Source organism: Microtus ochrogaster, unplaced genomic scaffold, assembly GCF_000317375.1.
Source record: "Microtus ochrogaster isolate Prairie Vole_2 unplaced genomic scaffold, MicOch1.0 UNK4, whole genome shotgun sequence".
Taxonomy (NCBI): Eukaryota; Metazoa; Chordata; class Mammalia; order Rodentia; family Cricetidae; genus Microtus; species Microtus ochrogaster.
The window spans coordinates 12,826,365-12,838,151 of record NW_004949102.1 but is presented as its reverse complement, the minus strand read 5'-3'; positions in this window follow the sequence as shown (position 1 = coordinate 12,838,151).

The window sequence follows — 11,787 nt, the reverse complement described above, 5'->3', positions numbered from 1 at the left end:
GGCTCCAAAACCACAGAGAAACCCTGTCTCGAAAAACCAAAAAAAAAAAAAAAAGAAAGAAAGAAAGAAAGAAAATGAAATTCACTAAAACTTTGAGCCACTTCAACCCCTAAGCTGCATCTGGAAAAGCCTAAAAATCAAAACTCTGCCCAAATATATATTGCATTTATATTGTAGTTTACTAAATACTACATATCTATGATTAAAATATGGAAGTTATTATGACCATGTGCATTATCCAAACCAATACATTTCAAAGTGAAAATCAATTTTATTACTAAGTTTTTTTTTTCCCAGGACAACAGGACTAACCCAAGGGGAAACCAGAATCGCCCAAACACCATTCAACACATCTTGGGTATTAGTAACACATGAGAAAGTCATGAACTTAAGGCTAGAAGGCACAGGCAGGCAGTGAGTAACAGCAATCTGACAATGGAGTCACTTATGTTTTCTTTGCTGATTTCAGAATCCCATCTGCAGCATATTTGACCAATTAGATGCCACAGTGTGTTCCTTTGTCAAAATTTGAAGATCAAAGGCAAAGACATTTGTTGTCAGTTATTTTACACACACTATCATGATAAGAGGTTAAAAACTTTGCAAATCTTAGGACTACAATTACCACTTATTCAATGCCAGGTATGATATCTGTGTAAAAGGAAATATACAAATGATCGTGATATAGGTCCTGGACCCTGGTGACAACATCAGACTTATATAAAGTCAAAATATTTGCCATAGAGTAGAATAAAATATAATTTTCAAGCAAAAATAAGTAATAAAAATATTCAAAGAAAAGAATTTGAATCAGGTCTATTTTCTATTCTATAGGTTTCCTACATAGAAAACAACAATTAGAACCTTCTGCACAGAGAGTTTGTGTTTTATTTAATTGGGCTACTTATTCCAACTTTAATTATGATAATCAATATATGCATTCACAATAATGCGGATGTTAGAACAAACTGTCTTGATTGGTCCAGTCATTTGCAATCCCAGGCTCCAGTAAAAGACAAATCATTGAGAGGTTGTGTAAGCCTAGTCAACTTTGTCCAAATACATTTTCCTTTATGTTTTTATTTTTCCATAAACTCTAGCCTGCAGGATCAGCTCTCTCCCAGTGCACAGGCATAATCCATTTCCCAATGCATAACAAGTTTATGTGGGGGAGTTCCTTACGCAAGCAACTTTCTGAGAAACATAATGGGCTGCAAAGAAAGGAGCTGATTGTTTCTGAGCAGTGTGAACAAGGTACGAGGTTGTTGTACCTTTGGGAACAACAAGATAAACCAACCTGTCATCTAAAATTATAACTGTCACAATACAATGAAATAGTACACATGGGTTTTTTCCCCATAGCCTATGATACTCAGTTGCTTTTCTTTTTGGGAAATATTGTTTCTGCCCTTGATTTAAGGTCTGATGATTCAAATTTTAGACATTAGTACTGCTGCTAGATGTTGAAAAGCATATAAAAGTTGAAAATCATCTTTGTTACAAGCTAAACAAAATACAGTGTATCCAAAAATCTAATCGTTATTTGCATAAATTTGAATACATAAAAACTTAAATTATCCACTAGGAGAATAATGTCTAGCTATAGTTTTGGTCTTTTTCAAGGCAGAATTTACTATTGTTTTCCCATAATGCAGTGATTTCTATGCACTCTCTAATTCAAGAAAACATATCATGGATATCACTTAAATAAGCAGAAGATTAAAATTCTCCTTCTTGACATGGGGAGTCCGTTATGTTTCATACATCTAGTTATGCCTGATTTCATGAAGTGAGGGATCAGAAAAGAGATATCCTAAAGCATTCTTCCTACTAAAGGGCAGTATGAGATCTTGAAGACTTTTCTCTTTTCTAATTTAATGATTTGATGTTTTAAAACTGAAGTTTCTCAAAAAAAATATTCAATATACACTTATCATCATTGATAGACTCTCTCTACTGCTGGATTCCATGGGGGCATAGAATAGCCTACGGAACCAAGGTTAGCAAGAGATTGATAATGAAGTTATCAGTGATTAAAAATAAAGACTAGTCTTCTGATGTTTAGAATCTTCAATGGTTCCTTCTATGTGTGTGTGAGTGCAAATACGCACATGCCTATATATGTATGAAAGAACAAAAGAAAGGGAGGGAGAGAAGGGAGGAGAGAGGGAGACAGAGGAGAGGGACAAAGAAATAGCTTCATATGTAGCTCAGCGGCTATTGGCTGGAGGAGTGGAAGGACCTCCCGCAACATATAAAAGGGCAAATGCTACTTAATTTCCCAATAATATAACTAATATAATATTATGTATTAAATTTTATGTACCCTCTACAGCCTATTGGCTATATTTGGTTATTTTCAGTTATAAAAAACAAACACTGGAAATTGTTATAATCATGATCTTATGAAACCCAGTAATAAGCATATTTTACTTAACTCTAGGACCTATAATCAAGACAATATTTGTCATTAACAATCATCTTCAATGTACAACTGAGTTGCTAATTTTTTATTGCTATGACAAAGTATCTGACCAAAACATCTAATTTGGTTTGCAATTTTAGACCTTTCATTCCATAAGATCAGCTATTTCTAGCCTATGGTAAAATCAGAAGTTTGGCTGAAAATCATACCAGAGCAAAGCTGCTTGATTCAATGCAACCATAAAGAAGAGTATGAGGAGGGGGAGGGAGAAGAGATATGCCTTCCTGTGGCATATCCCCATTTACCACCTTCAGTGAAGAAGATCCTGTCTCCTACCCTTACAGCAATCCATCATTCAGCATCTCCTGATCCATTCGCTTTCCAAAAGTGCATCAACTTTCAACCAAGCCTTCAAGATGTGAACCTTGAGGCAATATTTCAGGTTCAAAATACACTACAAATAAAAGCATAAATATGAATAAAACACCATTATTGATTGACACACACACACACACACACACACATTGTTCTTCTCTCCTGGTTATAGGAAGATGAGTCTCGAAGAAAGCATATTTGAAAGGTTTAATGTTTAGTTAATGAAAATATTTATTTTCACATTTCTTTAAACAAGATAAAGGAACTGAGTTGGTAGCTTAGGGAGGGAGACAGCAAACATGCATGAAGCTCTTCTCAAAGGCTAGCCCAAACAGGGCAACTCAATATGCACTGTCTGCACAGTTGGCTAATTTAAGTACCATACAACCAATTAATAGTTTCAGCCAAATGCTTTCTCAAAATCCATCAGACAACATACAATGAAAAACATAAGGTTTTTAGTATATGGGGTGAAAGTTGAATCTACCTTGGCTAAGGATGCTCTGAGAGTCCCTAATTCCTTCAGTGTGGCAGAGGTGCCAGGCACAGATGGGTTCTGACCACTCTTGATGAAGAGAGGGCCAATTCTGTGGAAAGTTTATGAAGCTGTATAAACATAGTTTATTATGCCTCTAGGGTGAAAGGCACTACATAAATGTAAGATATTAAGGCACTTAATCAAAAACACCTTCTTCATATCCCCTGTCAAGCTAAGTAAACACAAATGTAAAAGAATATAATCTATCATTGCCGGACTCTCTATCACAATTACACGCACTTATTCCATTTTTGGTCAATTCTATTTGTACATCCTTCAGTTCCAAAGGTTTCTAAATGTTTGGTGAAATGTAATGCCACCCCCTTGCCTACCTCCCACACCACTGGTTAAGTCCCTTTCTAAGCGCGGACATGAATAAAACTGTAGGCCATGCTTTCCACAATGGCTACCAGCCCTTTCTGCCAACAACAGAAGAGTCTCATACTTTTCGTGCTTTCTCTCTTTTACATAAGATGTGTAGATATGAGAGTTATTTTATTTTTGAAAAGCACTGAAAGTTGGGATGGTCATCGTGTGTGACACTTGAGTGGAATCAACTTGACAATCTTTTCAGAACTAGACGAACCATGGTAATATTGCCCCATGTTCCCTGTAGATTGCAAGGTCTAAGTTGAATGAATTTCCAGCCATTACCAAGAGTTCCTGCCCTTTTTAGAACAGTATCTTATGTTTGGTTTGTTCACAAATCCCCTGGCATTCCCTGGATACATGTTATGTTTTGAGTGTGAAATGTCCTCCACAGACTGTGTGTTTAAATACTCGGTACCCAGCTGGTAATGTTATTTTGGGAGTTTGTGAAACCTTTAGACACAGGGCCTAGCTAAAGACATAAGGACATGGAGCTGGGTCTTTAACGTTTTATTTGGGAAACTTCAGGCCACACTCTCTGCTTCATATATGGCACAATGCTAACAGACATCCACGCCAGTTTCTTCATCACATAGAGCCCAGCAACCCTGCCTTCCCCATCATGATGGATCGCAACTCTTTAAGTTATGGGCCAAAATAAACCCTTCTCCCTTTGGTCGCTTCTGTCTTGCACTTTGTCACAACCACAAGGAAAATAACTCATGCAGTTAGGCACGTTCTAGTGAGAGTGGAAGGAGGTGAGATTTAATCCAGACACCACTGAGAAAGGAGAGAGGATTTAGTGTGAATTGAGATTGCTAACAATATTCACTACCCAGGGTTCACAAGGTTCAGAACATGGTCTTGCTCATCATTGTAAGAACCTCTGTCTCTCAGGATTTAGTGTGTGCTAGTTGCTGCTATGGTAAGTAAGCACTTTACATGCGCTGATGTGAAGTTCCATGATTAGCATGGTACACTTTACATACACTTTGCTCTTTAATTGTGAAAACAACACGATGAGGGAGATGTCAGTAGTACAGATCCCATCTTAGACCCTGACTTATGTAGATTAAACTTCTAACACAGTGATCAGACTGGAAGTTGTATAAGTTTACAGGACTAATCTAGGGTTTATTGCCAGACTGCATTGCTCTGGAGGAACTACCGAAGACCAGACTCAGAACATAGGAAATATAAACACAGCTTTTGAGCTGGGTTTCTATCAATGGTGGAGTCAGTTTTTCTAACTTACACTGCATAAGGTAAGAAAACTTGGGTTAAGGCAGATCTTCAGCTAAAAAGCATATTCTTCATAGAACTCTAAGACAGAAGAAAATTAATGTTGTCCGTATATAAGAAGTAAGGGTTTATGGCTGGTTAAATAAATATTTCTGGATACTATAGAGGGGGAAATATTCAGCAACCACCCCTCAGTGTACTCTTGTTGAGGCACAGCCAACACTAAGATTTCGAATGCAGTGTTGCTTCTGAATTATCTCAGCCAGTATTACCGTGACTCACTTCCGAGGAGTCATGGAAAGACCTTTAGCTCTAAGAAGTGTTTTTTCTCTGGCTTTCTTACGATCTCTCCATTTTCCTCCTCTTTTTGTCCTAATTAGTTTTGTCAGAAACCTAGACATATATGGGGAAAGGACCCTCAACTCGGAAACACTTCCATCAGATGGGCCTGTATACAACTCTGTGGGGTATTTGTTCTTGATTGATGACTGATAATGAGATGACCCAGACCTTTGTGGGTGGTGCCACTCCTGGGCTGCTGGTTCTGGATTCAATAAGAAAGCAGGTTGAGCAAGCCATGGGAAGCAAGCTAGTAAGTGGCACCCTTTATGACTTCTGCATCAGTTCCTGCCTCCAGGTTCCTACCTTGAGCTCCTGTCCTGACTTCCCTCACCAATAGGTTGTTACCAGAAAGTATACGGTGAAACAAATCCTCCTAATTTCCTTTTGGCCTTAATGTTTTTCAGAGAAGTAGAAAGAGAACCAAGGCAACCAGCATAAATTGGGATGTAAGATTGGAGAATATTCATAGAAAACTGATCCAGAATCAATTCTGACTGAACACTTGACAACTGAGCTAAGTGTAAGGAAAACTCTGCCATAGGTTTCACAAACTTACTTCTGGGGTGTGCAATGATTTTAATCTTTCCCGGAAGTAGAGGAGCATACATAGGAAGGAAAATAAATGGAAATAAATTTAAAGTCCCATTTTATAATCTGGCAGTGAATAAGATGCAAAAGTATGTTTACAGTCTCGAAATTATCAAATAGTATACAAATAGATGTCTCATGAATTAGAATAAGAAAATTCAGCTTAATAGGTTTTTTTGGCATTCTATGTGACTTTCTGTGAGGCAGAATTTCACATGGGAAATAATAACATTTCTGAAAATTATAGAAGATAAATGCGCTTTCAAAAATCTATGTCTGATGCCCCTCAACCAAAGAATGGATAAAGAAAATGTGGTACATTTACACAATGGAGTACTACATAGCAGAAAAAAAATGATGACATCTTGAATTTTGCAGGCAAATGGGTGGAGCTAGAAAACATCATTTTGAGTGAGGTAACCTAGACCCAGAAAGACAATTATCACATATACTCACTCATAAGTGGTTTTTGAACAACAAAGCAAAGAAAATTAGCCTACAAATCACAATCCCAGAGCATCTAGACAACAATGAGGACACTAAGAGAGACTTACATAGATCTAATCTATATGGGAAGTAGAAAAAGACAAGATCTCCTGAGTAAATTAGGAGCATGGGGACTTTAGGGAAGGATTGAAGAGGAGGGGAGCAGAGAAAAATGTAAAACTCAATAAAAATCAATAAAATTAAAAAAGATAGACAAACCAGCATCAAAAAAATCTATGTCTGTTCCTTGGATACATCATTTTAGGGGGAGGTTTGTAGATAGAGCAAACAGTAGAATCATAAAATACTAGGCTGGAACTCAAACACATTCAATATCCCTAACCTCAAGAAGAATCCTGTGTAAGGGCTACTGGATTAGAGAAGTTTAGAACCTAAGAATATGTGTGGGAGGATCTTGATCTCCCAAATACAAACAGCATAAAAGTTTATAGTTAATAAGCACTCCGAGCATATAATCCACTCTACCTTTGCCTATACACTTCTCGGTACAGTGGGAATGTCTATTGTTCTGTTCTTACTGTGTGGAAAACTTTTCACCATTGTAGACTTAGTAGAAAGATAGAGCTTGGTATTGAGCTGCCATCAAATAAATACTGGAGCTTCCCATGATGTATCACATAGGTGAAGTGGATAGTAAAAATGTCACAGGACTAAGAAATGGCTGGGCACTAAAATGAAGCCTGCTATTATAGAACCACATTCATTCATAGACTCTTCCTTTTCCAGCATCATCCTGAGAGCTATTACATTTCCACAGTCCAAGTCACTCTTCCCTGTCAAGGAAAACAGTGTCCTTGGGAATAGAATAGCAGAGCGCCAGTAACTAGGTATGCAGCCTTAAGCTGACTGCACAAACACCACACTTCTCTGGCTTAACCCTTCATTGTGTGACGACCTATTGTGAGATCCAGATACCAGGAGCTTCATGAGTGCCTAGTCTATGCACTCATTTGAAAAGGTAAAGAAGCAAAAGCAAAAGACATTCATAACATGCAGGGAGAACAAAACTTATAACCCATGTTTGCTGGCTTCCCGGTCAAAAAGAGTAAATATTAGACCAAGAGTGTGTACATAATGAAATAGATAGAGTGTAGTGTGACATTTTGCCTAATGTACTAGTTCAGGCCATTGCACCATTAACATTCTTAGCACAAAAGACTTCGGAATCACTGTTTATAGCCAAAGCTTGTTTTTGCATTTCTAGGTATTAGTGAAGGGCAATTACTTACCCTAGATAATTTTTTTGGAAAATCTAAGTCATATCTATTTATAGACATCCTGTGGTTTTCAGGTTCCTGACAAAACCATCTCTCTCACACGTTTTAAGGTTAGATCAAACTTAATGTAAGCTGCATTGCCTTGTTCTGAAAGCATTCATTTTCTTTGTGTCATGTACAATGTTAACTTGGACAAGTAGTTTGGATTCTTTTGGGGGTTCCAGTGGTGTGTGATTATAATTATTCTTTCTATTAGAAAATTATAACAAAAATTAGCGTTCAAAGATAGATGGGAGGGCATTCTTAACAGCTATGGAAATGGTGCTTTCATTATTTGGATCTAGTCATAAGCAGTTCCACAGCATTAACTGTGTTTCTGGAATACAGAGTATGCTCTGTCTTTTCTGACCCAGTCATCAGCAGGGAATTCTATTTTGAGTTACCTCCTAAGAGGAAAATGATTCATACTGGACCACGCTTCTATATTCACCCTCCTCTTCATACCCAATGTCATTGTTTGCCAATAGATGCTCATGCTTAAAATCCATGAGGTCTGTGGCTATGGAAAAATTCTTACCATGAACTTGCTCTGATTACAACCAATCTACAGATTTAAAAGGAGTAATTATGTGAGTTCTTATTGGTGTATTTGCGTATGTGTTTAAAAATTCAAACATTTATGTGTGCTTACATTTGTCTGTGAGGGGGAATGTACACACATGTCTCCATACTTATGGAGGCCAGAGGTTGTGGGCTGGTGCCTTCTCTTATTGCTCTTCATTTAAAAATTTTTTTTGAGACAGGGTTTCTCAATAGCTATGGAGCCAGTCTTGGAATTCACTCTGTTGACGAGGCTGGCCTCAAACTCACAGAGTTCTACCTGCCTCTGCCTCCCAAGTGCTGGTGTTAAAGGTGTATGCTACCACAGCCTGGCTTCATCTAAGTTTTTGAAGCAAGAACTCTCACCAAATCTAAAGTTCACTTACTCAGGTAGGCTGGCTATTCAACAAGCCCTAGAGATCCCCTGTCTGTGCCTCCCTAACACTGGAATTACAGGATAACATCATCATCTTTGGTTTTTATTTAGGTGATAGCCATTTGGTCTTCGTGCTTACAAAACAAACAGGTTAAATTTCCCAAACTCTAATTGTCTACTTCTTACTCAATTTTAATGTGTGTGTGTGTGTGTGTGTGTATGTATGTATGTATGTTATCTATATATGTATATACATGCAGAAGAGGATTGTTTGCCTATTTGTGTATGAATGGAGGCCAGATGTGGACCACCTTCCTCTTTGCTATCCACCTTAGATTTTGAGACAGGGTCACTGATGGAGCCCAGAGTTCATTGCATTGGTTATATGAGCTTGCAAGTGGGGTCCTAAGACTTCTCAAGCACTAATGCTACAGATGTATGTTTCCAGGCCTGGCTTTTCCATGACTACTGAGGTTCTGAACTCAAGTCCTCATGATTTCACAACACACATTTTACACACTAAACTATCCTCTAGCCCCCTGTTCTACTATTTAGATCCTGATTGAATGTTTTCTATAGGGTCTTCTCAGTTTCTAGCAATGACAACAGCAACAGTAGTAGCAATAGCAGTAGCAGTAGTAGTGATAGACGTAGTGCTTATAGTAGTAGAGACAGGCCTGGAACAAGGAAAAGGGAGCTCTTCCACAAGAATTTCTACTTGAAGCCTGGAAAGATAAATTTAATACTTTGATTGTAAAAACAGACTTTCATTACAATAGTTTCATTCTAAAAACCTAAGCCACACAAAAGCAGAGATAGCAAAGCAGAGATTAGTAAAGATTAATGCTCCTCACGAATAGTTGTTTTTCTGAATTGAGTCCATTTTGGAATTTCCACAGCATCACCACCTTTTACACCACTTGTTAAAAATGCTTCCCTGCTAACTGTCTACCTCTCCTCAAATCATAAGCCACAGCCACTCGGGTGCATCTGATAGCATTCACATTGGTCCCCATAGGACATTTTGGGCCGTATCCTCTGAGTGTTGGGAACCTTGAATACTGTTGACCACTTCCATTTTCATAACACTCTTTTCTTGCTCTAGGCCATCTATAGAGAAGCATCTTTATCTTCTCCCATTTGTCTGACTCACATTTCCATGTGACGAAATATATATTCGGCATCATGGATTCAGCGCATGGTCACTTGGCCATATGATTGAGCAAGTAGGGCAAGGCAGACCATGAAGGCAGAGAGCATGTCAGGAAGGAAAGCTGCTCATTTGACAGTGACTGGGAAGGACTTTGAGAAAAATACACAACTCAAAAGTGCAACCTCAGTGGCCGACATGCTCCAGTGAGTCCCACCCTCTAGCTTCTGCCACCTACCAACAGTCTCTTAAGCTACTGTACCCGTGGATAATCCACTGATGAGTCCAGAGCCTCATGAGCCAGTCTAAAGAATTTACTGCTGAACATTGCTGTCTTGGGTACCCAGACTTCAATGCATGAGTTATCTGGAGTCATTTCAAATCCAAAGCTAATTTATTATTATTCCTTATTTTATTTAAAGACATCTTTCTTTCTGTTTGCCTCTACATATTGATACTTTAGTCTCTTATCAATATGTGCATGTAGTTTTTTCTTTTGGTGAAATGTATGATTAAATAGTAATTACCCTTGTTTGTATTTCTCCAATCCAAACTTTTCTTCATAGCTTCCTTTCACCTATTTGAGACTATTAGAAATTTCTACAGGATATCTCACAAGTTAACATTATTCAAACCAAACCTAACATCTATATCCCCAAGCTTGTATACCGATAATTTTTGTCACTATAGCAAACTAACTGGGACATGCTAACTTTACAAGAAAGGTGATTTATTCTTCGCATAGTTTTAGAAGTTCAAGAATCTGTCACCTTTATCAATCCACCTCTTATAAGGGATGTCTAGACTATTTCACATGGTGGTAGAAATGCTTGTCTGAGGAAGAGATTACATCTCAAATCAGTCTCAGAATGGCAAAGGTCTCACAGTCTCTCTGAGTGCATCCTCCACTGATTCAAGGACTTCCCTTTAGAAGCCATATGGAAATGTTCTACCACATCTCAAACCATGGTTCTGATGATCAAACTTACAAGTCTTGGGAAACAAACCATATACAGCAACATGCTACATTTCCTATTGTTAATAGCACCCAGAGGTCTTCATTCACGCTCATCTAACATCCAATCTTTTATTTCACATCTTACTGCCTATTTCTTATAAATTCAGTCATAGCCTTAAGTTAATATTTTTATTATATATTCATAACCATAAAAGAGTCATGACTGTCTCTCTTTTATGTATCTTCTCTAACATAATGTTCCCAAAATTGTTCTTTCAAATCATTGTCACATCTCTACTTAATACCTTCTGGAGTCTGTCTCCAACATTCATGATAAAATTATAGATTTTTTTATAGCTTCCTAAAACTACCTTTTTTATCCCATCTCTCACTATCATTTCTGACTTAAATTCCTTATCGTTCCTTGCCTTTCATGCTCATACTATCTTACAATCTATATTATTATTTTTAGTGAAAGTCAGTTCAACTACTGTAGTTTGAACATGAAATGCACCCACCACTGGATCATGTACCCAATCACTTGGTCCAGAGCTGGATCATGTACCCAATCACTTGGTCCAGAGCTGGGGACACCGTTTTTAAAGACTGTAAAAACTCTTGGAGGCAGAGCTTCACGACAAAGTGAATCACATTGGGAGGGGCTTGAGGTATTGTAGTCTCATGGGAAGGGCATGAGGGTTTTGTAGCCTCCTGCTCCTTCCATGAGTCCTTCCCTAGTACAGTGGAAGACATTCCTGCAAGCTGTAAGATAAAATCAAGCTCTCCTCCCCTACGTTGCTTCTTGTCAGGTATTGATCAGTGAAACAAGAACCATAGCTAATACAAGCATTATCTCTTCAAGGTAATATTCATAGACACTCTATCTTATTTCAGAATAATGGCTGATGAAAAGCTGCAAATTCTTTTGGAAAGTTCATATACAACACAGCAAGGAATTTTCTTACATTTATCTAAATAAACTATGAAACATTAGAACCATTCTTGATTTTTACCTCTTTTTTTCCTATAATTCTCTTTTTCTCTCTCTCTCTCTCTCTCTCCCTCTCTCTCTCTCTCTCTCTCTCTCTCTCTCTCTCTCT